A 27,923-nucleotide genomic window follows, 5' to 3' on the forward strand; every position below is an offset into this window, starting at 1 on the left:
TCCAACTTAAAAAATGTCTTTGTCTACATCTACCTCCAACTACCTCTCGTTTCTTTACTCCTCATTCACTACAAAACTTACTGAAAAAATTGTCTGTCACCACCATACACATTTCCTTACCTCACCTTTTCTTCTCAAGCCACTCAAATTAGGCTTCTTTCTCTACATCTCCACTGAGGCTGAGCTACTCAAGGTCACCAAAGGCATCTATGTTGCCAAACCAAGTAGCCTCTTCTTTCTTAATTTGACTCCCTCTCAGTAGCTTTCTAATCAGTTAACATTCCCTCCTTTTTAATGCCCTTTGGTTTCTTTGATTCTGTGATGCTACACTTTCCTGGTCTGGCTCCTACCTCACCAACTACTCCTTTTCCAGCTCTTTTGCTGCCCCCTCCTCCTATACCCACCCAAATACTGGAGTGTTCAGACTATAACCAGGGCCTTCATTTTTCCAAATTCTTCAGTAATTTTGTATTTCTTTCACTGCCCTATTTCAGTGCCTAAAACGGTACTGCACACATAGCAGGACCTCTATAAATATTTATAAAGTGAATGTGTACATTATCTGGCTTCTTAGAAAAGTGACAGTAAGTAATGACCTCTCTTCTTCTCCATACATCTACTTTTGGAATGTCTCTGGACTTTTGTCTATTTATGGCTTTCTCATATGTTGGAGTCTGATAATTGCTCTTTGGATAGGATGATTCAACAACTCTCTTGATATGAGCTTATATGACTGTACATAGAATAAAATAAACAATGAAACAACTGCCCATATGTCTATAGACAGAAACAATGAAGTGTTACATAGTTACTATCCAAATTTGACTCAACTAGACAACTAATATAGATCACTCAGTTTTTAAACTCATTTCCTCAGGCCCAGCTTTTATTTTATTTTTTTGTAACTTGGATTATGTAAGCAACAATTCCATTTATAAGGTCCTTCTAACAGAACTGTAAACTCTAGCTTCCATTTCACTATATCGTGTTCCACCCTCTCCATCCTTCAACATGGAGAAAGCACTTTGTTTGCAGAGTGCTTTGAGCTCAGGAATGAAAGGTCTGGTAAGTCCATGGCATTATAAGTACAATGTGTTTAAAGTGACCTAAGCTGTTTGCACAGGAAAATAACACATTCTAATCCATTTAAGGGCCTTTGTAAGTAGTCAGGTCTCCATCTCTTAATCTACCTCATTATGCCTAGGTAGTGAAACATATAGGGTTTTAGGTACCTACAATTACTGACTGATAAGGTACATTGACAACCAAAAGACAGGGTAGGCAATGATATTCTGAAGAAAGCATTTCCAGCCTATGACACAGAGAGGGTTGGGTTGGGCTGGATGTATGATGAGGTGGCACGTCTTCATGTACAATCTGGTCCAAGTTTGCCTAAATTGTACGTTAAGACCAAGCCACCAGGGAAGGGTTGGCAATCACCATCCTCACTGAGTGTCAGGCATTAGTGATGTCCCAAGAAACTCAGGCCATAAAATTTGTTCTCCCAGGTGTTGATTACACACCCAGTAAGCTAATTTTTCTCAGATTTAGAACCCCCAAGTAACTGCCCTAAATATGTCATGTCCAAGGCTTCTCTAGGGTTTCTAGTATTCATCCTTATATGTTCTAAATAATTAAAAATTAAAGCACCACTGACACTGTCCTGCCATAGGATCGTAGCTCACTGTCTGGTGACTGGGCTAGGATGCTGGCTCTGCAGTGACAGTCCTACCTGGATGCATCCAGAGTACAGGCATGAAATAAAACAAATTCAGCTCTGCACATCCACCAGTTTACTGGACCTTCCATCTACAGATACGTGCTCTGATCCTCTATAAATTTTAACCAGGTCAATGTTCTTTAGGAGAAGCAAGAAAACTTTGGATATGACAGCTCTGTTTTGGGTCAATAATATTACCTCCTTGAGAAGAAATCTATCAGGAACAATATGAGATGTATTTACTGGTCATCTTGACTTTTTCCTTTATATTTTACTTTTGTACAATAATTTGTTACAATCCATTCGTCGTGAAGTCAGCATAGACCACTGGTTACTTTTTTAAGGAAATATTTTAAGGTATTCATTAAAACTTTATTTGGTAGTCATCAAGTATGACCATCCACTATTTGTTAGCTGGTTCTTACCTCTCATACATTTCATGGAATGTAGTCAATATTTAATTGAATCCTAAAGTTAGGTTTAAAATGTCCTATGCCTTGTCATCTGAAGAAATAATGAATCACATTTTATTGCAAATAGACATTTATAAGCCCTTGTGAATTGTTGTTTCATTTATTTGGTATCTCTTATAATTCAACATTCCTTTGAATTTTCTCCATATTCTCCAACTTTCAAGTGTTTTCGTATCAAACTGAGTACATAAATAAGATTATAAACAAATGAATACAGTTAATTATAGTGTGTTTGTCTATTGATTACCGTGGGACTGGGAGTGCCACTTCTTGGGGGGTAAACAACATTTAGTCTGAGTTGCACTTTGTCTTGTGTATTTGAATGAAATACAATGTAACATGATTCAGACCTTATTAAATCAAGCTAACTTCCCTCCTCTGCATACATGCATATATGCACACACCCATAGTAGTGTGCTAACACTTGAATGAGGAAATAAATGAAAATGTCCACAACACTCTTAATAGCCAAGTTTTTCTTTTATATCTATAATGTGGAATGGTATTGTTATATTAAGCTATTACAGAGTTCCCTTGCAGCTTGCTTTTGTCTCCAATATTATTGCCACTTCAATTTATAGTGCATTTAGCGTAAGTGATTATATTATAAAAGAGAGATATACTTTTAAAGCTATTATCTCATACTTAATTATCCTTTAATTAGGCTGGAAACCACTATAATATTATTAGTACAATTAAAAAGACATTAGATGAAATGTTTCAGATTTCTGCATTTAAATACATAAAATATTTTGGATGGGGTTTTCCTGTTGTTTTTCTTGCATGCAGTGTGTTTTAGGGTATATATAGATTACGTAGAAGAATATTAGAATAGTTCATGTTTATTTTTATTCCTTTTTTGGCCGTGCTGTGTGTCATGAGGGATCTTAGTTCCCCGACCAGGGATTGGACCCGTGCCCCCTGCAGTGGAAGCACAGCGTCTTAACCACTAGACCGACAGGGAAGTCCCTAGAAGTAGTTCATGTTTATATTTCCTTACTGCTCGCATTTCTTTGTAGTGGTGTCTTTTCCCTTTGTTGTATATGTTATCTGATTGACATTTTTACATGTGGTGACAAAAGCCTAATGGCACCCATTAGATCAGAATTCTGTATCAAAAAGAAAAGGGAAGGATAACATAAAGGTATGATTGCTCCACCTAGCTTTTAATACCACCCCAAAATAATATTCTTATATTAAGGAAATTTTAAATAAACATAAACACAAATTGTTTAATAAGATGGATGTTGAACACAGAGCGTGACATTTGTAGGCCACTGAACACTCACCATACAAGTTTTATGAAAATAGAAAAAGTTAAGATTGCATCACTTCTCTTTGAAAGTTTTCACGTTAAAAATTTATGTATCTCCAATGCTTCCTAGTTGTGTGTGTGTATGTGTGTATTTAGAATTAAAACTTGACTTACCGTTAGTTATTGTAAATATTTCAAAAATTAGGTAATGACCACTTTGATTAACGACACCTGTCCAAGAGAATTATTTATTGTATTTGCAAATTGTTTTGAATCCTCTAAAGCTTTATAATTTTTTCAAAAACCTTTAAGAACTCATAATTCTCTCTAAATTTAAAAGGGGGAATATATGATATAACTAAAGGGCTTACATGCTTTGATTAATATTTTCACCCACTTAAGGGGATGGGAAGAATGTTTTATGGATGATAAGTTAGATACATTTTTGGAAGGTTTTTGAAGTTAAAAAGTACATATTGTGTTTTTTTCTTAGTGAATTTGAAAAACATCTGTAAATGCACACATTTCTGATGGTTGATGTGTAAATCGTAAATCTGCTATAAAATATAATTTGACATTATCTAGAACTGTTAAAGATATCTATATTACTATGACCCAGAAGAATTCCACTTCAAGATATACACACACACACATATATGTAACATATAGCAATTTTTTTCTTAAAAAATTGTATCCAAATCACCTAGGGATCTTGTTAAAATTCTAATTCAATAGGTTTGGGGCGGAGTCTGAAATTCTACAGTTATGACTATCTCCTGGGTGATACCTATGATGCTGGTCCATGGACCAACTTTGAGTAGCCAGGGCCAGAGCAGTGGAGCTCAAAGTGTATTTCTCAGGCCAGCAGCATCAGTGTCACCTGGGGACTTAGTAGAAATGTAAATACTTGGGCTGCACCCAGACCTACTGAGTCAGAGACTGTGGGTGGACCCAGGGATTTGTGTTTTAACATACTTCCCATGCAATTCTGATACATGTTAAAGTAAATCAGGGTACATATAAAAGAATACATAACGGCATTGTTCATAAAAGCCCCAAACTGGAAAAAACGATGATTAGATAAATACATTATATATTTACACAATGGAACACAGTCAGCCTTCTGTACCTGCAAGGTTTGCATCTGTGGATTCAACCAACTGCAGATTGGAAGTATTCAGAAAAAAAGTCTAGAAAGTTCCTGAAAGTAAAATGAATTTGTTGTGTGCCAGCAACTATTTACAGAGCATTTACATTGTATTAGGCATTATAAGTAATCTAGAGGTGATTTAAAGCATATGAAAGGATGTGTGTAGATTATATGCAAATACCATGCCATTTTATATATGGGACTTGAGCATCTGTGGATTTTGGTATCAGTGGGAGGTCCTGGAGCTGTACTACACAGCATACAAATAAACATGCAACAGTATGAGTGCATATCTGTGAACAATATTGAGCATAAGAAGTAAAATATAAAAAGATACTTGTACATGGTTCCACCCATATAAAATTCAAAAGTAGTTACCATATTTTTTAGGGAGGCCTACATCAGTGGTAAAACTATAAAGGCAACAAGAAAGTGGTAACCATAAAAGTCAGGGTAAGGGTCACCTCCAGCTAAAGTGAAAGGGTTGTGATGTAATGACAGGGGATCCTGAAGGGCTGGCAGTGTAATGCCTTTTGACCTGAGTGGTGGTTATATTGGTAATTATATGAATAGTTACTTTGAAATCATTCATTCACTGTTAATTTATGTTTTTGGGTTTCTTTTGTTTTGTTTTTTTTCGGTACGCGGGCCTCTCACTGTTGTGGCCTCTCCCGTTGCGGAGCACAGGCTCCGGACGCGTAGGCTCAGCGGCCACGGCTCACGGGCCCAGCCACTGCGCGGCACGTGGGATCTTCCCAGACTGGGGCACGAATCCGTGTCCCCTGCATTGGCAGGCAGACTCTCAACCACTGCACCACCAGGGAAGCCCCAATTTATGTTTTATGTACTTTTAAAATTTGCAAAAACATAAGAGAACAATAAAGCACATTTCTATCAGATCTATTTTATAATAATGTTTTTCTTTGTTAATGACTGAAGAATTATTCTAGTGGGAGTTACTCTATTGTCCACAAAAAGTTATTTCTAAAGTAGAAGTTCAGTCTAGTGTCTCACGGTATAGCATTGAGAAAGTGTATTTATGGATTGGAAAAATGTATATGTAACATCTTACTACATAATATATATTGTTTGATAGTGATTAATTACAGACTGGGGGTAGTTTCATTCCCCTGTATGATTATATGCTTGGTAAAAAACACAGAGTAGAGGCACAATTTATGTACTATCATGAGCACAGGATATTTGCCTGCACTGCTTCTCTTTTGCAGATGAGCTGTTCTCCCCTCTCCCATGTGGTTCTGGCAGGACTGCCGTCCACAGTGCCATCCTGCCCTTATCAAGGTAGTCATGTGATCCAGACCTGCCTAGCCAATCATGGGGCCCTATTTTTCTGTCCACAATAATAAATTTTAATGCAAGATTAGTTCTTCTGTTGGATGGGCTATAAGGATGCTGCAAGTAAAGAGTTTTTTCAATGTGTCAGGGGTAATGATTTTGGGGACCAATGCAAAATGAACACCTAATAGCCATTTTCTTTCCACTTGGAAGGAAGAGACTTGATAATGCAGTTCACAGCAAAGGACACAGAGTTAAATGCTGTTGGAAAAAGAAGTGTGGTTTCTTTTGTTTTTTTGTTTTGAGCCCTTGGATCAAACCATACTTCAATCCTCTGGATGAGCCAATAAATTATTGCTGTTTTTTGTTTTCTGTTGTTGCTTGAGCTACTTTTGAGTTCAGGTCCTAGTATTTACCATGTAAAGAATCTTGGTTAATTTATAAGCACAGTTTAAAATATTTTCATCATCCACAGTCTAAAATTGCTCAATTTCTTTGTGTGCTTTGGCCCTTTGATCAATTGTTTGGAATAATAGAATTAACTCATAATTACTTGTGCTAATGAAGGTCCTAAAATGTGTGGTAGTTACTTCATGGATAAATGGCCACCATAAAGCTTTGCCGTGTATATTTGGTCACAGGGATTGCTTTGTCAATGCTGATATAGAATTGGAAAGAGATTAAATTTTTTTAAAAAGACTTTGGAAGTCTTTAAAACTTTGGAAGTTTTGACTTCTCAGTCAAAAGTCAAAAGAGATTAAATTAAAAAAAAGAATTTGGAAGTTTTGACTTCTCAGTCAAAAGTCAAAAGAGATTAAATTAAAAAAAAAAAGACTTTGGAAGTCTTTAAACTTTGGAAGTTTTGACTTCTCACTTTCACATCCTCACTGAAAGGCTTATCCATGGCACAAGAAATGTGTGTACTGAGTCCATAAGTGAAACCTAAGTGAGGCTACTAATGCCTCCATGGTTTCAGGCACGTTGTGAGGAAAGCTTCACCAAAAAGGGCTGTAAAGCAGGAATGGCACATTGAGCCACCTGGGGAACTTTATAAGACACAAATGCTTGGGTCTTAGCAAAAGAAATATTGATTTACTGGTCTGGGATACGGCCAAGGCATCAGGATTTTAAAAATATCCCCAACTAGTTCTATCATGTAGTCAAATTTGAGAGATGCTGCATAAAGGAAGCTTTGCACCTACTCAATTCCTTAGCAAAGTCCCAACGCATAGGTTTTGAAGGACTGGGATAGTTTGTGTCAATAGAGAGAATGGAGGTGGTTTATAGTGAAGCAGCCAGCCATGTCTTCTGGGAAGATTTGGGGGTTGTGCTCAGATTACACCCTCCCCCCACCCACATTGGCCTTGTGCTACTTCTGGTGACTCCTCTGAAGACTTGATCCTTGCAAGGTCCCCAGAGTACTCTTCAATTAGTCACAGGTAATCACTCCTGGACCTACGTTCATGTACAGCTTGCTTCTGAAATCACTCCCCATAGATTTCAGCTGCCTTTCTTCAGAGCTCCTAATGCCTCTTTACTCATCAAAACAACAACAACAAATAACGGAAACCAAGAGAAAGCTACAATGGGAATCTTAGCCAAAGATTCAGGGACCCCCAGTGGGCAGATGTGATTGGTTTGGAGTAAGCTTATCTGTAGAGATTTTAAAAACACTGTTTTACTGTCTTCCCTCTCCTCCATATCCAATATCTATTGCTTCAAACTCAGGTAAGTTCCACAAATAACTCTGGTAAGCATAGCTGGTATAACCATCTATTGGTAGGTTGGTGCCTAGGTAGATTTCAAAAGTTCCGTGGACCACTTCCTCCCCAGAAACAATAAGCAACACTAAATTGGTGGCTTTTGTTTGTGTAGAGAAGTAGATCATTAAAAAGTTTAGATTATTAAAAGTGCCTATGACTACTCTCCTATTAAAGAATCACTTTAATACACTAATAATATAAACACCACCAGAAGTGGTACTTTTTTACTTTTCTCAATAAAAAAAGTAAAACAGTACTCCTAGCTGTTATCATCAAGGCTTTATAACAAGAATTTCTAGCGAGATAAAACTAGAAATTTACTTTTTTCCACTTTTTAAATTGAAGTATAGTTGGTTTATAATGTTGTGTTAATTCTGCTATACAGCAAAGTGATTCAGTTATACATATATGTACATTATTTTTTTAATACTGTTTTCCATTATGGTTTATTATAGGGTATTGAATATAGTTCCCTGTGCTATACAGTAGGACCTTGTTGTTTATCCATTCTGTATATAATAGTTTGCATCCACTAACCCTGACCTCCCACTCCATCCATCTCCCAACCCCCTCCCCTTGGCAACCACAAGTTGTTGCCATGAGTCCATGAGTCCACAAGTTGTTGCCATGAGTCCATGCTATGTCCGTGAGTCTGTTTCTGTTTCATAGATAAGTTAATTTGTGTCCTATTTTAGATTCCACATATAAGTGATATCATATGGTATTTGTCTTTCTCTTTCTGACTTAACTTCACTTAATATGATAATCTCTAGTTGCATCCATGTTGCTGCAAATGGCATTGTTTCATTCTTTTTTGTGGCTGAGTAGTATTCCATTGTATATAGGTACCACATCTTCTTTATCCACTCACCTGTCGATGGACATTTAGGTTGTTTCTGGAAACAACTTGGGTATTGTAATAGTGCTGTTATGAACATAGGGGTGCTTGTATCTTTTTGAATTATGGTTTTGTCCAGATATATGACCAGGAGTGGTATTGCTGGATCATATGTTAATTCTATTTTTAGTTTTCTGAAGAACCTCCATACTGTTTTTCATAGTGGCTGCACCAACTTACATTCCCTCCAACAGTGTAGAAGAGTTCCCTTTTCTCCACACTCTCTCCAGCATTAGTTATTTGTAGACTTTTAAATGATGGCCATTCTGACCCGTGTGAGGTGGTACCTCATTGTAGTTGTGATTTGTATTTCTCTAATAATTAGCAATGTTGAGTGTCTTTTCATGTGCTTATTGGCCATCCATATGCCTTCTTTTGAGAAATGTCTATTTAGGTCCTCTGCCCATTTTTCAGTTGGGTTGTTTTTTGTTGTTGTTGAGCTGTATGAGCTGTTTTTATATTTTGGAAATTAAGCCCTTGTCGGTTACATAGTTTGCAAATATTTTCTCCCATTCTGTAGGTTGTATTTTCATTTTGTTTATGGTTTCCTTTGCTGTTCAAAAGCTTGTAAGTTTGATTAGGTCCCATTTATTTAGTTTTGTTTTTATAGAAATTTACTTTAAAAAAAAGATTCCTTCAGTTTAATCAATAATCATTCATTGGCACCAACCAATAACAGCACACTCTTCTATGCTCCTGAGAAGACAGGGCTGTCTTGGTCTTTAGGAAACATTCAGTATTGTGAAAAAACTGTAAGTTTACTTCAGTTTAGCCATAATTCCTTCATTGTTTTGTTAGAACTCAAGTTTTTTAAGTTATAAAAAAGTATACTTTTAAAATAATCTAAATATAGCTATTCTCACCACTTCCTCTACTCCCAGTACCTAGAAACGGCCAGTATGAACAATGCTATGTGTGTCAGACAAGTACAAATACATACTGTAAGTGTGTATAATTTTTAACTCATGCAACCATATAATTCCATTTGCTTTTCTCACTTAAAAATATATCTTGGATATTTTCCAGGTTAATAAAACTGCTATTAAAAGAATATATAGTGTTATTTTCTGAAAGCATCAGGATCTCCTATAATGGGCTTCCTTCCTGTAAAATGGACATGAAAATAAGAGTCTTTGAATATCAAAGGGGGCTGCTTTCATTAAAGCAGGCCTTCTCTATTTCTGTCACCTGCACCCATGCCCTCCCCCATCTTTCAATGCACCCCAGAAGAGGACTGAGCCCTGCTCTTGTTCACCCTGTGCAGTCCTTTCAGAAGACATTTGCCAGGCTCTGACGTTGCCTCACATGTATGTTTGCTTCAAATACAGATTTCATTCAGAAACCAGCCTGTCAAGCGAGCTTGCACTGCATGTTTCCCATTGTGAGCAAAGAAAAGTAGATTTAGCACTAAAATATAACATCTGTGTCAATAAGTGATGGTGTAGGTTTAAATCTGAGCACATTTGTTAGTTTTAATTCCAAGGCATCGCGTGCTTCAGTCATGGTTTCCTTGAGCCCTCAAACGAGGGATCTTCCTGGGATCACCAAATCCTTTCTTAGAAGTCAGCTCAAGGCATCTGCTGGAAAAGACCTCTCATGGGTAGAAGCTACCCAGAGCTTCCTTGCTTGGCTTGCTCAGTGAGTCTTTTTACACCCAAAAACGGCACTGGGCTAAAGGCCTTTGAGAAAACAGTTGAAAGTGAGCTCTCTCTATCTCCCATACCACAAATCCTTTCTCTGTGGCCCTATGCTTTATAGTAAACAAACGTTTAAGGTGAGTTTGGTACCCCCTTGCTGCCCCCAGGTTGAAAAGGTTCTTCCTAGGTTGAGCCAGGATACCAGGAATGTGGAAAAGCCAGTGCAGTTTTAATTGGATTAAACGCCCTGTGTCCCTCTACCCGCAGCCTCCTGACTGGCAACTTTCTTGACAGCTTAACTAACAAGATAAGATGCAACAAAGGGGACGTGGCATCCAAAAGGGCCTCCCGCCTTACCTGGGGGGAACGCACCTGGGCCAGCTGTGAGTGGCGATGGAATAACAGGGAACTGACAACGACCCTCACGCGGATACTGTCCCCAGTTCCCAGGCTTTGTGCATTTCTGAGATGAAACTCACACCTGAAATTTTAGCTGCTCAAAGTGATTGGATTCAACAGGCAGCTCCCTAGCTTGTGCTAGAAACGCCAGAGGGGGAGCAAAGCCACTTCCCTGGTCTTTCATTCCCTCAGCCAAGAAAAATCATAATCTGTCCATCTGGCACATTTGCGAGGGGGAAAAAGGGCAATACAAATTTTCCTTAATAAAATAATGCCGGCTGTTAAAGAGCAGCCTTGCCGATGTCTCTTGACGCCCTGCTCCCACGGGTCTGGTGGGCACGGGGCCAGGGTGTGGGCAAGTGCAATTGGAGACATTAGTTCCACCACCTTAGGTACGGTAGCAAAATAATATTTGATAAATGAAAGTAAATCCAAGCAGACACAATTTCCAAATAGTTTTTAGAAGTACCTGTCACTTCCAGACTCTCTTCTGAAGCGGAACCCATGGTGAGAGAATCCATTTTCCCGCTTCTTCCAGACAGAAGATTTCCGTACGCCCTCAAAGAATTCAGTGTTTCCAGAAGGACAGTGACAATCGCATTTTCATGAGAATCGGGGACTCTCTGTGAAAGCTCCTTTCAGGGAGTTCTTACCCGAGACCAGAGAGGCTGGATGCTTGCACCCTCATTTAAGAAGCCCTAAGAGAGAGGGTGACCCCCGAAGTAATGACCCACACAAACAAAAGAGGTGAGATCTCAGATACCTTTCATGGGAAGATACCCATGTCATGCCATTATTAGAGCTAAAGTTTAAACCCAAATGCCCCTGAGAGGGGTTGCTGCTCTTCAGAATCCCCACCAGGGTGTGTGGGGCTTCTATTTGATCCCATTCTAAGGGCAGGCTTTGATATTCTGGACAAGATAAAGAGGTAGGAATGCAAGGGAAAATGTAGTCTAGTGATCCAAAGATGAACTGGATTTCTTGACTGTATTTTTCACTCACATGTAATAGATCTGGTGATTTGGGGAAGTTTGAATCAAGAGTCCCAGTAAACAAAAGGTAGAGAAAGGGGAAGAAAACAAAGATATGAAAATAAAATTAAAACGCCCTGGGGGGGTCTCATTTGATATAATTAAGAGTAGCATAATATTCTGACTTTTCCATGGTTTAGGTTTACTGTACCCAATAATACTGAAGCCAATGACTGTTGTAGATGTGCTGGGAAACTTGATTGCATTAGAGTCAGAAGTGGTAGAGTGGAAAGGTGTCAGGACATCTGTGTTCCAGGCCTAGTGTAATAGTTCTGTGACCCAAGTTTCATCAGTTAAAATAGGGTAAGTACCTGCTCTGTCACTGGCACCATATTACAAACATCTGAATATTCCATCTAGGTCGATCCATCTAGAGAGCTTCAGTTTGCTCACCTGAAGTTTACCTGCTTCTTATTGTGAGGACCAAATTTAATAATGTGGGAGAAGCAGTCAACCTTCCTCTCTCTCCCTCTCTCTCTCTCTCTCTCTATTTTTTTTTCTTTTTGTTTTTGTTGATAAATTCTCCAGTGTATCCACTCTGTTCCTTAGTTTCCTCAGGTGTCACATGTGGATGATGGTAGTACCCAACCATATAGGGTTGTTGTGAAGATTTAATAAAGAAATTCATTTTAATGTCTAAGGAAAGTGCATGGCATGTTGTAAACAGCAATCAGTAATCAATTTTTATTAGGTGCGAACATTGCAGCTATTCGATGATGTCTAAACACATTGCGTCCTGGTAAGGACTGGGTCTGAGAATACAGGATTCTCTGCTGTCCCTTATTTTCTTGTTTGTCTTTAAGCAATAAGGAATTTGATCTTAAGATGAACTTCAACAGCAGAACACAGTAGGAAAAGCGTAAATGAATGAGAAGCATCCCATTCCACTGAAGCACCTGGTGATACGGGTCATCCTGACACAAGTGATGGGCAGGAGGTAGTGGTCACCTTTTTCCCTTGGAAAACTTCTCCAACATAAGCCTCTGGACTGGTGTGCCACCATCTTAAGAAAACAAACCCAGACAGCTCTACCTTGGACTGCTGGAGGAGCTTATTGCCAACAACTACGAATCAGGGGAAAAAATCCAAACAGAAAAAAACCAAACAACCAACCAAACAAAATGAAAACAGCCCCCATCCCCTGAAAAACAAACCTGAAACAAGATGTTTCCCCACAGCTCTAAAGTCTAGAAAGCCAGGCCTTAGTGGAAGGAAATGGAAGGGTAGTTTATGGTTATCTTACACTACAAACCTTTGAAAAATAAAATATGAAATGCTGGGATTCTGACTGATAGCAACTGATAGAAGAAAATGCTCAGAGTAGGTGTGAGTCTGTGAACCCATAGTGGGTGTGTGGATTGACTTCAGGGGTCTCTGACAGCTCTAAAATTATAAGCAAAATTTAGTTGGTGTATGCACGCATTTTTTGTAAAAAGGGTTTATAACTTTCATCTGATGTTCAAAGAGGTCTGAGACTTCAAAAGGGTTAGAGCCCTGGATTAGGGAACAGCACACTTAGGTTTATAAATAAGGATCAGTATTGTTTTTATCTTCATGTTGCACAAGAAAGTTCCCAAAGTACCTGACAATAACTTGGCATCATGGCAAGAGAGCTGTTGATTCTCATCTTCTTGAGCGCCAGTAGGAACTGCAGGTATGGGAGGGGCCTGGGTCCCTGGCTTCCATGAGGAGTTCAGTTTGCTTTTCTGGTGTTGTCTGGGCATAGGAGCTTCTGGCTCTGCCCTAGACTCTGTGCAAATCATCCACCAGTGACCACAATTTTAGCCTGAAGGTGATCTGAGTTCTCAGAATGACTCCCACTTCTGTTGGAGCCCTCTCTAATACTTGCTGAGGAAGCCATTGGCCTAAAGTTTCCTTTCAATTCATGTCTCAGACTTTACCTTGAGACACTGTGACTATCCCCTTCCATTGGTCCCAAGGAGGATGGGGTGAGACTATGAATGACTCATCACAACCCATTTCCCTCCTGGAGACCTACTAAGAGCAAGTGAGAAAGGATGTATTTTATACAAAGTATCTTATATTTGACATAGTATGGATAATCTTCCTTAAAATTAATATCTGTCATTAATGAAGCTTATGTTGATGGTGGCAAGCATTACATAAGGCACTATACGGACATTTTTCCATTTAATCCCTATAACAACCCTATGTGATTGGTATAATTATCAGTTTTCAGAAAGTGAGTCAGGGCCCAGAGAGGTTCAGTAACTGGTCCAAGGTAACAAAGGTAGCAAATAACAGAGTTGAAATGCATGCCACAGTCTGTATAACTTCAAAGCCCAAGATTTTAACCACTATTCTGCCATAAGTTATTTCTATTAGATTGTAAAGTAGAATTGTTTGGTCTTCAAGGGATCTTTTCTAAACAGCCTGCACATTCCCCTGATTGAAGAAATGACTCCTCCTTCTGGACCTCTAAATTGTGAGTTACAAACCCAGTTACTGAAAAGTAGGAAACATGGGAATGAAGTAAGCTGAGTGGTACCTTGAAACTAGCTCTTTGTATCAGCTAGGATCGCATTTAAAAATTAACAGAATAGATGAAAGACTGCATCTTAAATAACTAAGACTTTGATTTTCACACTTAACAAGAAGCTTATAGGTGGACAATCCATGGCTGGTATAATTCAAATATGCCCTCAGAGACCAGCCTCGCATCTTCCTGTTTCACCATCCTTAGCCCGTGGCTTCTGTCCTCATGGTCATAAAATTATTGCTATGCTTCCAGCCATTGTGTTTATGTTCCAAGAAAGAAGGGCAAAAAGCAAACAGAGCACAGAGAGCATGCCAGCTAGGTCTGTCCCCAGACCCAGTCACATGGCCACACCCAGCCTGGGGAAACTGGGGAGGTGAGTATTGGTGCTGGGCGCATCACCATTCAAAACAACAAAGAGGCTCTGTTAGTGAGGAAGAAGTGGAGTATAGTTGCTGGCCTGGCAACTACGAGAGCAGCAACACTTTGCAAAGGGAAGCAGCCTCAAGGCAACTGAGCAGAAGCTCCTGTTTTCTACAGCTGCAAGTCAGGGCTGTCACAATGTTAGTTACATCACCTGGCACCACAGATGCTGGGATAAAGCCTACAGGGGACCTGCATATTTTATGGCCCCAGGTTGTGTGTTGTGTCAGATATAAAGGACTCACTAAAGAAACTGGGCTCAGTGCAATTCAATTACAGAAGCATGGGCTTGAATTTAGAAGACCCAAGTTCAAGTCCCTCATCTACCATGTGCTACCTATATGAACTTAGGCAAGTCATAAACCTTAAGTTCTTCATGTGAAAGTGAGGGTGATGATATTACCTCAGTCATGCATTGCTGTGAGGTTTAAATGAGATGATGCGTGTAAAGAACCTTATGGAAAGTTGAGCATAAATATTACCTGTGATGATGATGGTCTTCATTTGAATAGCACTCAACTTGGTCACTTTAATTTGCTTTGTTACAGAAGTCACTTCATCTGGATAAACTTATGTTTAAGCCCTTGCTCAGCACAAAGCCTTGTGCTGGGCACTGATGTTATAGAAAGTGTGATCTGCAGGCTTGCCATGGACATCCTTGGGGGTGCTCACATCTCACAGTCTGTTCTCCCTCTCGGATGTGCCGTCCCCATCTTCTTCTCCGGAATAATTCCTCTTTGGAACTCAGTTTTCAACTCCAGAGCATCTTCTTCAGGGTCCTCCCTCCCCAAGTCCTCCTGGGACCTTCTACGCCATTGGCTTCCATGAAACTGCACTGTCCTATTTCATCTCCAGTTTTTCTTCTTTGTTGTTTTTTTCATTTTGTCTCTTTCATGGACTCCTTTCCTTCCACTAGTGCCTGGAGTGTAGAGATTCCCTGGCTTGGGCTGGGTCTCAGCCACGACTCTTTTTAGCTGATAAACCCCATGGGTTAATCTCAGGCACATTCATGATTTCTTCTACTTCAGGGTGCTGATGACTCACTAATCTGTACGCATGGGTCAGACCCGTGTCAGAGCTTCAGAACCATGCATCCGATGGCTTGCTGAGCACATCTCCCATGGCTGTTCCAAACCACTGCAAATGCAAGCTATTCAAAAGGGAACTCTTGGGCTTCCCTGGTGGCGCAGTGGTTGAGAGTCCACCTGCCGATGCAGGGGACACGGGTTCGTGCCCCGGTCCGGGAGGATCCCACATGCCGCGGAGCGGCTGGGCCCATGAGCCATGGCCACTGAGCCTGCGCGTCCGGAGCCTGTGCTCCGCAACGGGAGAGGCCACAACAGTGAGAGACCCGCGTACCGCGAGAAAAAAAAAAAAAAAAAGGGAACTCTTCCTCATTCTGTGGACTTGGTCCCACCTCTATGGTCTCAATTTTATATACCTACTATTGTTACTGTGTCCAAGCTTGCGATGGCCAATAAATCGGGAGACGAGGTGCTGGGGCAAGGACTAGCGATTTTATTCGGAAAGCTGGGAGTCCAAGAATATGGTGGACTAATGTCCTAGAGAACCATCTTGCCTGGGTTTGGATGCTGGTTTCTTTCATGAACAAAGAGGAGGAGAGAGGAGGATGTAAAGTAAAAATGCCATAAATTGAGGCAAATAATTCCTGGTTTCAGCCAGACTCTGGGAGGGGATGTGTTCATTGCTTTTTTTTCCCCTGCAGCCATTCATAGGTGGGCCTGGTCAGGATGTTTCCTGTGAGTTAAACAAAGGTATTTTAGTTTTACATTCAGGCCTGGGCGGGGGGCAGGGTTCCTGAGACTGGCCATTATGTTTACTTGAAGCTCTAGGCAACATCCCTTTAGTGATTAACTTGGAGCAAAAGCCATAGAAGACAAAGGTTAAAGTAAAAGAAACAGATCTAATACGGAGTCAGATCTGTTCTTCCCTATTTACCATCTACCCAGTCGTCTAAGCTAGGAACCACATAGTCAGTCCTTGTCTTTTTCTACTTTTCTCCCACATCCAATCACTTGTTGTATGTTAGCTCTAACTTTTTTTTTCTCTTCTTTGCCATAACCATCACTATTGATTTAGAAGCTCCGGCTTCTAAATCAATATTTTAACAGTTTCCTATTTCACTTCCAATGTCATTCTGCTGATCGCAGCTGCCAAAATAAGGGTGACCCGACTAAAGTGAAATCAACCAAGTCCATCCTTCACTGAGAGCTCTTTGGCAGCCCCCTGTGATGTCCTCACACTGACCGTTTCCACCGCTCACTTTCTACTGCAGAAACTATACACTCAGGGCATCTGTGAGTTGCCCAGGGCCTCCTCCTGTGTGGGACCTCTCTGTTTTGTCCTGTGTGCGTGTTTATGACCCTCAGCTCACAGCACCTACATTCCTCGGACTAGGGCTCAATCTACTGGGCTGTACTCAATATTCCCTACATATATATTTTTGTTGTTGTTGTTGTTTTTTGTTGTTGTTGTTTTTGCGGTACACGGGCCTCTCACTGTTGTGGCCTCTCCCGTTGAGGAGCACAGGCTCCGGACGTGCAGGCTCAGCGGCCATGGCTCACGGGCCCAGCAGCTCTGCGGCATGTGGGATCTTCCCAGACCGGGGCATGAACCCGTGTCCCCGCATTGGCAGGCGGACTCTCAACCACTGCGCCACCAGGGAAGCCCTTCCCTACATATTTTTGTTGAATAGTTTAGATACATTATTTTCCTCTTAGTTCAAATATTTGGTAGCATGTTTAACACTCAAATGACTTCACTGAGGTCTAAGTTTATGAAGACTAGGCTTTTTTGTCCCTCAGATTCTGTAAACTTGGTATATAACATTCCAAGGGAGAGCCAGGTAAGGACATGACAATTAGAAGATTGATCAGAATTCCTGAGTATGTACTCGGCCTCCATCTGGATTTTTTTCTCCCACTGATGTAGCAGAACCCATTAATATCAAGGGCCTGAGTGGTTAAAATTAGTCACCCTGCAAGACTGTGGGTAGGAAAAGTATGCCCTTTGGTGTTCACCTTCCTAAAAGGCACAGACACCCTCGCTACGCACATGATGACATCACCCCTTTGTGCTTGTATGAATGGACTAGATTAAGGAGATTAAGAAGGAAGTGGGTCAGAGGTAAAAGTGATTGAGGGGCAGTGGAGGGGAGGACTCCTCCCATCCTCTGAAAAGAGTCAGCACTTGTGTCTTTACATGTATTTAGGGCAGAGAAGCAGGTAGATTTCTGAATCACAACTTCTGCTCTGGGCTCTGAGTTCAATTTTCAGCTATGACTCTAGCAGAAGGAGAGTAAGGCTCGTAACCATGTGGGACTCTTGCTTTTCAGTCAAAGAGGATGGAGAACCCCAAGGCCCTTCTCACCAGAGGACACAAAAAAGCCTATGAAATGCCTTTGCAGATAGTGAGGGGGAAAATAATGCTACCTAAACTTCATGGTTAAGTGCATGACATATTAACCCTCCTACGGGGCTGAAATGCTAATGGATAGTTCCAGCTTTCATTTCAGGCTTTTAGATACCTACAGTGAAAGGAAATGCATTCTATAGAGTATATAAGAATGTCAGGCTTACATATTACGTTTTCTAATTTTTAAAGAAGTTATCAGAATGTGTAGATATCTCTTTCCCTTAATAGAGATGTTCCTAGCCAGTTGTCAGTTCATTACTGCAGCCCATACAATCTGTTAAAAAATGCAAATCTATCCATAGCATGTTCTGTTTCGAAACCCATCAGTATTTACAGGATGAGTTCCAAGCCTAACGTATAAAACCATTTACTTTCTTTTGTTTCTTTTTTAAGATTCTATTCCTTTATAGGTTATTACAAGATATCGAATATAATTCCCTGTGCTATGCAGTAAGTCCTTGTTGCTTATCTAAAAACCGTCTACTTTCTGGGCTCTAAGTATATATTTCCGTGCTTACTTCTCTCTCCCACCCAATTTTGTCTTCTGCATCACATACAAGTAATATATACACACATGCACAAAGGCACACACACAAACACATGCACATGGGCACAGTCCTACACAAGAACACATATATATACACATGGGCAAACATAAGATACACACGGGCATGCGTATAAGACACATGGACACATACAAAAGGACACGCATGCAAGCAAGTACACAGGCACACTCATGGGTACACAACACACAAACATGTGTATACACAGGGACACCAGAAATGCACACAGGTGCACACACGAGGACACATATGTATGCATACATGCAGGCATGTATTCACATACAGGCACACATACAAGAACACACATGGGTGCAAACACAAACATTCATGGGACTACAAAGAAGGCACACACATGCAGACATGGACATCCGAGGATACACACACCCTACTCTCTAGCTCACGCAGATTAATCCTTGTTCCTTCCTGTGTCTTACCCCCAGCAGTGGGAGAGCCTTTTATTCGGCTCATTAGCTAATCAGGCTTCTTGCTTTTCCCAATGGCACATGATTTTAGCTGATTTGCAAAAACAACTGTATCTCGTCCTCACCAAGCACACAGAAACCTTCATCACAGATATTAGTCAGGAAGCATCATTTGAATTCGCCATTGTTCAGAAATACGTCTTTACAGAGCCTACACATTCCCCTAGGTCAGGGGTGTCCAAAAGAAATACAATGAGAGCCACAGACTTAAGGCATGTGTGTCATTTAAAATTTTCTAGCAGCCATATTGAAAACAAAACAGAAAGAAAATGAGTAAAATACATTTTAGTAATGTATTTTATTTAATCTATTACAAAATGCTGTCATTTCAACATGTAATCACTATAAAGTTATAAATGAGATTTTTTACATGATTTTTTGTGTGTATGTATGCTGGTCTTTGAAATTTAGTGTGTATTTTACACTTAGCATATCACAGTTTGGACCAACTGCATTTCAAATGTCAACAATCACATGTGGCTGGTGACTTCTACATTGGACTGTGCAGCAAGGACTGTAAATCTTCTCTGGATCAGATGGACTAGTTGAGAGGCAGGCACTGATGGTGGGGAACCTTAGGGACTAACAGAGCTTCACCTCCAGCAGATCTTAATACAGAACCTAGGGCGTGCCTTTTGCAAGCTTACATAATACCTTGTTTTTCCCTTTTTATTTTTCGTCTGCTTAATTTTTTAAAGTTATTTTAATGTATTTTGCCTTGCCACGTTAAATGGCTTTTTATAAGCCATTTTAAGTTATTCTTTGTTTATTGTTGGTCTTATAATGAAACAAGTTTAAAAAAAGTAGAAGACCGAGAAGATACTCATGCTCTTCCATAGCCCTGTAATTCTCCATGTTTGTCTCCCGGCAAGGCCATTCTGGGTCTCTTCTGCCCTCCCCCTGGCCAGGAGCTCCATGCTTTGTGGACTCAAGGGCTTGCTGTACAGTCCGTTCTGCAATAAAACTAAGGATAGTACCATGGACATGTGCCTAATAATCACTGTGCTATGCAAAATCAAGCAATGAAAAACCACAGAACTTATAGGAAAAACAGGATTAGGGACACAACATTCCAAAACCTTGTTAAGTGACTCATTAACACAAAAATGATAGAAACCTAAAGAAAACAGCCGCATTGTTTTACACATGCAAAGTGGCCAAGGAATACATAAAAACTACAACAAATATGGCACTTGACCTTGAAAAAGACCTAGAGTTTGCTTGTGGAAGTGGTGGTCTGGAGAGTTCAGCTTGTGAGTCAAGGTGAAGTGGAAAGAGACGGGCTATCTGGAGTCTGAGGGAAAGTTGTGACTCCAGAGGGTGATGTGTGTGGTTCAGGGCCCCCTCCATGACCCGAGGGAGGGATGCTTGTTTAGATGTGTGTGTGTGTGTGTGTGTGTGTTTAGATATTTCTACACCACTTAGTTAATCTCAGTGCAGTTTTTTTACACTCACCTAGGGTTTCTTGCAAACGAAATTGCACATAATCAGATACGAAATTCACATTATGTGCAAATCATTCCCTGATATGACAATCGTTAGAACAAATTCACCATTTTGAAAGTAAGCATTATAGCATAACTGACTGTAGTTATTTCTATGATCACCATATATGCATGTGTTTATTTATTATCTGGTCTAGACTGTGAAGTCCTTGACGGTAAGAATCCTGTCTCATCTTTGTATCATCTATCTCTCCCTGACACACAGAGAGTATTCAAGGGATCATTCAAATTTTGTTAATCTAAGTTATATTTGACTGCCTCGTATTAAAGTTTGAATTCTTCTGGGGCAAATACCACACTGTCTTGTACATCTTCAAGCCATCTTTCTGTGTGAAACTTGCTAATTTCGGAGTGGAGTGCGTCGAAGCGTGTGCAGTGGGTATACTCACCACCCTCTGCCGTTCCCTTATCTCTGGGAGACTTAGCCCGTCCTAAGAAAATGTCAACGGCTCGTCAATGGATCCAGTGTCTTCACAGAGCAGACTCAGGGGAGCCAAAGCAGGCTAAGGGAACAATGGTCGACACTGTTCTTCCTAGTAGTTCTCTGGTCCCTCCCCCAGCATGGAAACACTTACGGGGCTGCTTTCCAGACCAGGACCAAGCCCTCAATGGCCCTGTAGAAATGCTTCTGCTCGGGATCAAGGTAATAAAACTAGTGAAAACAGCACTCTTTTCCCATTGGCTAGGCTGGAATCATTCCTCATGCTGGGCACATGGGCGAGTGGAAATTCGAATAGAGAAATTAGAACATCAGGTCACTGACCCACACTGGAAACACCCACAAAGCCCAGGGTCCTTCCTGCACAGGTAAATTGCATAGACAAACAGTAAAAGAGATGAAAAACCCAGCTGAATCCAGAAAAATCGCTTTATTTTGTTTGCATAATACCAAAACGTTTCTCCCTTTTTAATTTATGGTTTCGGAGTCTTACAGAGAATCTGAATATCCGTGCGTGTGTCATTGCCCTCTACTGGGTAAACTGGGTAATGTTGCTTCACTCCTGTCCCTATATTATATCAAATAATAACTCTTACTTGCCTAGCATTTGATCTTTTTATTTGTCAGAATGTTTTTACACATAACATTTTAATTCATTCTGATAATAATGCTTTGAAATAATTAAGCTATTTTCACTCCCATTTTACAGATGAAAAAACTGAGGCAGAGAGGTAAATGTACTCATTGAACATAAACATTTCAGAGAAGCAAAATGCAAAGAACTGTGCTAGACAATTTACAAAGATGAATAAGATGGAATCTGCTCTCTGGGAGCTTATGATGTATTGCAGATAAGATTCATACACAAAGAACTAAAAGGAAATAAAATTTGTGATATATGAATAAATGAAACAAGGAGGTATTGGTTGCCCACTCTGTGCCAGGTGCTCGTATATGTTACTTTAGTTTTCCTCTTAATGGCCTTTTTGGTATGTATTAATATTATGTGTCCTGTTTCACAAAACAGGACAGAATTGATGTTGTGCGCACATAAGTCATTTGTCTGATGCCCACAGCAAAAAATACCAAGGGAAATAAGGAGAGAGAATTTGCCACTGGTGCAAAGCGAGCAAGGCTTCATGAAGGTGGTGGCATTCGATCTGGGGCTTGAACGATGGGCAGAAGGATGCAGATGTTCAAGGGAAGCTGTGCTCACAATGCGAGCAAACTGTGGGGCTCACTCGAGGGCAGCAGGTCCTGCAGACAGAGTGGAACTTGGGCTACAAAAAAAGGAGCTAGTCCTATGCAGAATGCATATCCAAAGGGAGTCTGCCAGGAACAAGTGGGAAAGCCAGGGTCCTGGCTTCAGATCCGTGCTGGCAGTGCCCTCCTGTATGAGCGCTGAGGCTGTGGTGATGGGGCCACCGCTTCTGCTGCTTATGGATGTGGTCACAGGTCAGCAGGAGGCTGGTGTGGGAAGCGCAAGCAGACCATGCAGGGTGCGCTCCTGGGAATCAGGAAGGAGTGTCACATTGCCGGGGAAAATCGGAAAATCATTCACTTTCACATTAGAAGTTGCTGAACTGTGGCACCTCCTCTTTCTTTTTTTTATTTTTTTTGCGGTACGCGGGCCTCTCACTGTTGTGGCCTCTCCCGTTGCGGAGCACAGGCTCCGGACGCGCAGGCCCAGCGGCCATGGCTCACGGGCCTAGCCGCTCCGCGGCATGTGGGATCTTCCCGGACCAGGGCACGAACCCGTGTCCCCTGCATGGGCAGGCAGACTCTCAACCACTGCGCCACCAGGGAAGCCCCACCTCCTCTTTCTTTAACAACCTGGACCAACAGCCTAAAAAGTGGCATGTGAGGGCTTCCCTGGTGGTGCAGTGGTTGAGAGTCCGCCTGCCGATGCAGGGGACACGGGTTCGTGCCCTGGTCCGGGAGGATCCCACATGCTGCGGAGCGGCTGGGCCCATGAGCCCTGGCCACTGAGCCTGGGCGTCTGGAGCCCGTGCTCCGCAACGGGAGAGGCCACAACAGTGAGAGGCCCACATACCGCCAAAAAAAAAAAAAAAGTGGCATGTGAAAAAATCAAATTGAAGACACTGGAGCCAATGAAACAGGGCTCTTTTTGTCCTTTGACTGTTATGACAAGCCTCATTGAATAAAAGACGTGGGTGATTTTTGCCTAGAGTTTTCCTTTTATGCCTGACCATTTCACAAGCCCTCCAGAGTAAACCGTCACCATCCTCCATGTATTCTGTTTCTGGTGGCCTCCCAGAGAGTCCCAGGGACAGAATAAATGATAGGAGCTGCAGAGAGTTATCAGAGCTTACAAGGCCATGGCCCTGCTGCCAGAGGATGAAAAGGGTGAGGCCAGGCATTAGAAAGACACAGGAGACGCAGAAAAGCTAAGACAGATTACAGAAATGAGTCTAATCCTTTGTTTGCTAAAGGAAGAACTGGGTTAGAAATTTTTTCCTCTGCAACTTTTCTGTTGTAACTCCTCCAAGCCCCTGAGAAAGTAAAGTAAGCAAGAAAGAAAGACGAGAGAGACAGAGAGAGAGATACGTACATATGACAGACACAGGCAGAGAGAGAGAAACAAAGGTAGCATATAGACAAAAATGGAGTAATCATGACACTACTGTAACTCTTCTTAAAGCAATGGCGTCTTCCATTGACTCAGTCTTTTTTTTTCTTTTTTTTGTTGAAGTATAGTTGATTTACAATGTGTTAATTTCTGCTGTACAGCAAAGTGACTCGGTTATACATATATGTGTGTGTGTGTGTATATATATATGTATATATATACACATTCTTTTCCATTATGCTTTATCCCAGGACATTGAATATAGTTCCCTGTGCTACACAGTAGGACCTTGTTGTCCATCTATTCTATATGTAGTAGTTTGCATCTACTAATCTTAAATTCCAAGTACATCCCTCCCCCATCTCCCATCCCCCTTGGCAACCACAAGTCTGTTCTCTATGTCCATGAGTATGTTTCTGTTTCGTAGAGAGGTTCATTTGTGTCCTATTTTAGATTCCACATATAAGTGATACATATGGTATTTGTCTTTCTCTTTCTGACTTACTTCACTTAATATGATCATCTCTAGGTCCATCCATGTTGCTTCAAATGGCATTATTTCATTCTTTTCTCTGGCTGAGTAATATTCCATTGTATATATGAACCACATCTTCTTTATCCATTCTTTCATCGATGGACATTTAGGTTGTTTCCATGTCTTTGCTATTGTAAATAGTGCTGCTATAAACATAGGGGTGCGTGTATCTTTTAAAAATTTTTTTATTTACTTAATTTTATTTCTTAAATTAATTTTTATTGGAGTATAGTTGATTGACAATGTTGTGTTAGTTTCTGCTGTACAGCAAAGTGAATCAGTGATACATATACATATATCCAGTATTTTTTAGATTCTGTTCCCATATAGGTCATTACAGAGTATTGAGTAGAGTTCCCTGGGCTATCACAGCAAGATCTTTTTTGACCCACCTCTTAGAGTAATGGAAGTAAAAATAAACAGATGGGACCTAATTAAACTTAAAAGCTTTTGCACAACAAATGAAATCATAAACAAAACGAAAAGGCAACCCAGGAATGGAGGAAAAATTTGCAAACAAAGCGACTGACAAGGGATTGATCTCCAAAATATACAAATAGCCCATGCAGCACAATATCAAAAAAAAAAACCCAATCAAAAAATGGGCAGAAGATCTAAATAGACATTTCTCCAAAGAAGACATACAGATGGCCAAGAGGCACATGAAAAGATGTTCAACACCACTAATTATTAGAGAAATGTAAATCAAAACTACAATGAGGTATTACCTCACACTGGTCAGAATGGCCATCATCAAAAAGTCTACAAACAATAAATGCTAGAGAGGGTGTGGAGAAAAGGGAACCCTCCTCTACTGTTGGTGGGAATGTAAATTGGTACAGCCCCTAAGGAGAACAGTATGGAGGTTCCTTAAAAAACTAAAAATAGAACTACCGTATGATCCAGCAATCCTACTCCTGGGCATATATCTGGAGAAAACCATAATTCGAAAAGAGTCATGTACCTGAATTTTCATAGCAGCACTATTTACAATAGCCAGGACATGGAAGCAACCTAAACGTCCATCGATGAAGGAATGGATAAAGAAGATGTGATATAAATATACAATGGAATATTACTCAGCCATAAAAAAGAGCAAAATAATGCCATTTGCAGTGACATGGATGGACCTAGAGATTGCCATACTGAGTGAAATAAGTCAGACAGAGAAAGACAAGTATCCTATGATATTGCTTATATGTAGAATCTAAAAAAATATGGTACAAATGAACCTATTTACAAAACAGAAATAGAGTTACAAGTGTAAAAAACAAACTTATGGTTACCAAGGGGGAAAAAGGGAGAGGGGAGGGATAAATTGGGAGACTGGGATTGACAAATACACACTACTCTATGTAAAATAGATAACTAATAAGAACTTGCATGTATTTCTTTGAATTATAGATTTGTCTGGATATATGCCCAGGAGTGGGATTGCTGGATCATATGGTAATTCTGTTTTTCGTTTTCTGAGGAACCTCCATTCTGTTTTCCATAGTGGCTGCACCAACTTACATTCCGACCAACAGCGTAGAAGGAAGGGTTCCCCCACTCACTCAGTCTTGACCATCAGTTAGCACAGAGGCTAAGACAGTACATTCAGTTATTCCATGCATATTTATTGAACACACTTTCCACTTCTCCATTTATTTATTCTATTCTAAGAATCTATTGCATACCTACTAGGTGCCAGAAACTGTCCTGGGAGTGGGGAAAACACAGGTAGATAAACAACCCCTTTTCCCTTAACCAGTCCAGAGCCTTTGTCTCTCTGCCTGCTGCACACGTGAGATGTCTGACAAAAGGATTGCATTGCTTGGGTGTTGCCTCATCTTCAGGAGGGCTGGGACCTGGGAGCACTAGTGCAGCCACTCTACTGGAATGACCAAGGCAACTGACTACTGCAAGCCAGAGGATATTTTGTGACTCTGTCCTTCTTGTTAAAATCTATCCAAAGCTTTGAGTTTGGGAGAAGGAAACACGCCACTGGCATCAAAAACATGAAGGCAGCGTAGTCCCAGTTCTTGTCTCTCTGGCTGAGCAATAAACTTTTCTCATCTTCAGCTCACTACCACCATTCCCATCACTGCTGCCTTTATTGTTAGCCAGACCCATAGAGGGAATGCTGCTAAAATGAGTTTCATTTCTTGTTCAGTTATTGACATGCCGAGCTTCCTCTCTCCATCCTGCCTGAGACATGTTTTGGAAGAGATGAGGCTTGAGTGAGTTGTCGACATTGAATTGGGAGGCAGCTGAGAGCTGCACTGTGGCCTCATATCATCAGGAAAGGCAAACTGAAGTGGACGGGGCTATGTTTATCCTTTAAAGTAGAAAAATAAACAAAGAGTAGCAGTCCTTTCCTGTTGGTGCCCTTCACCAACAGTTTTGTCTTGCTTTCATAGAAGTGGTTCTCATCCTTCACATCATGGAAGGTGTCTAAGCAGGATAAAGTTCTGGGGAGGTCACAAAATGGGAAATTTTCCTGTGGTTTGAGCATTTATCCAAAAAATGTGGATGGAGGAGAGTTGGGCAATGATATAGAGCTAAAGCCAGCACTTCCAGAATTTGGGTGGGGGTTACTTTTTAAAATCTACTGAAATTTACCAGAATTTCTTCTATCACCCAGCTCTATACGCAGACTGACTTCAGAATTGTCTATTCAATTAGTGCTTCCCAGATTTTGGATTTCAAGCATTTATTAAAAGAAAAAAAAAGTCAAAACTATACATGAGGAACTGACACAGAGTACCAATTCTGAGTTTACTTTTCTAGGAAAAAAAAAAAGAGTTCACAAAATAGAGACAGCTGCTATCCACTGGCACCTGGTCATTTCCTGATGGACATTTAATATCTAAAAAGGAGGAAGGAAACAACTTCATAGAAATGGATAGTCCCTTCAATTTAGGTTTGGAAAAACTCACAACTTTGGCTTTGTGTTTTTCATTTTGTGGAGGAACCAGAGATGGATCACGGTAGACCAGCTCTCGACCAGCCTGCAGTAACCCCTGGCCTGGCTTACGAGTTCCAGTAATCTAGAAGGAGGCTGTCCAGTGCTGGGAACAGGTCCACACAGGCCTTCCTAGATAGAACTGTGGCTCTAGGACAGGTAGAATCTTCGATAAGTTACTCTGAACCTCAGCTTCTTCATCTGTAAAATGGGATGCTGCAATTTGCCTTGGGAACAATTCTGCCTGTTCAATCAGTCCATGGACTGAAGTACTAAGCAGAGGGCCTTGTCATAGGCCTACAATGAGATTAATTCCCTTTTTTTCCTCCCTTTTTTTTTTTTTTTACAAAAAGACCTGAACCTCTTTCTATCCCCTAGGACACATGAAAGAACAACTTGTACTTAGGAGGTACCCAATAAAAGTTTGCTGAATTGAATTTGTATGTCTCACAATGTAGCATTTGTTACAAATTGCCTTATTAGTAATTGCCCCCTGTCTTATCTTCCTTTCAAATTCTATGCACCTTTTGGATTAAGGATGGTTCCGTCCATTTTACTACTATCACCCTCCTGCCATAGAGTCCGGGACAGTGTAGGTTACATCCTAAAGGCTCTGTAAGTACTTGAGAATCAGTCACTGATTAAAACAGATGGGCTGCTCTTTTCTCTGGGTGCACAGAAAATCCCCAAGTAGTGTATGTGTGTGTGCATATGTGTGTGTGTGTGTGCATGCGCGCACATGTACTCATTCTCATGGGTCTTTTATTCCTAGAAATCTCAGTCCACCTTGGAACTCCAGCGATAATTCTGAGTTTACAGACATTCAGCAAGGATGATCAGATTGCACTTTTGGAAAAATCTATTTCAAGTTTGATAGCTTATGTG

This window comes from Mesoplodon bidens (assembly GCF_964165515.1).
Source record: "Mesoplodon bidens genome assembly, chromosome: 10".
Lineage (NCBI taxonomy): Eukaryota > Metazoa > Chordata > Mammalia > Artiodactyla > Ziphiidae > Mesoplodon > Mesoplodon bidens.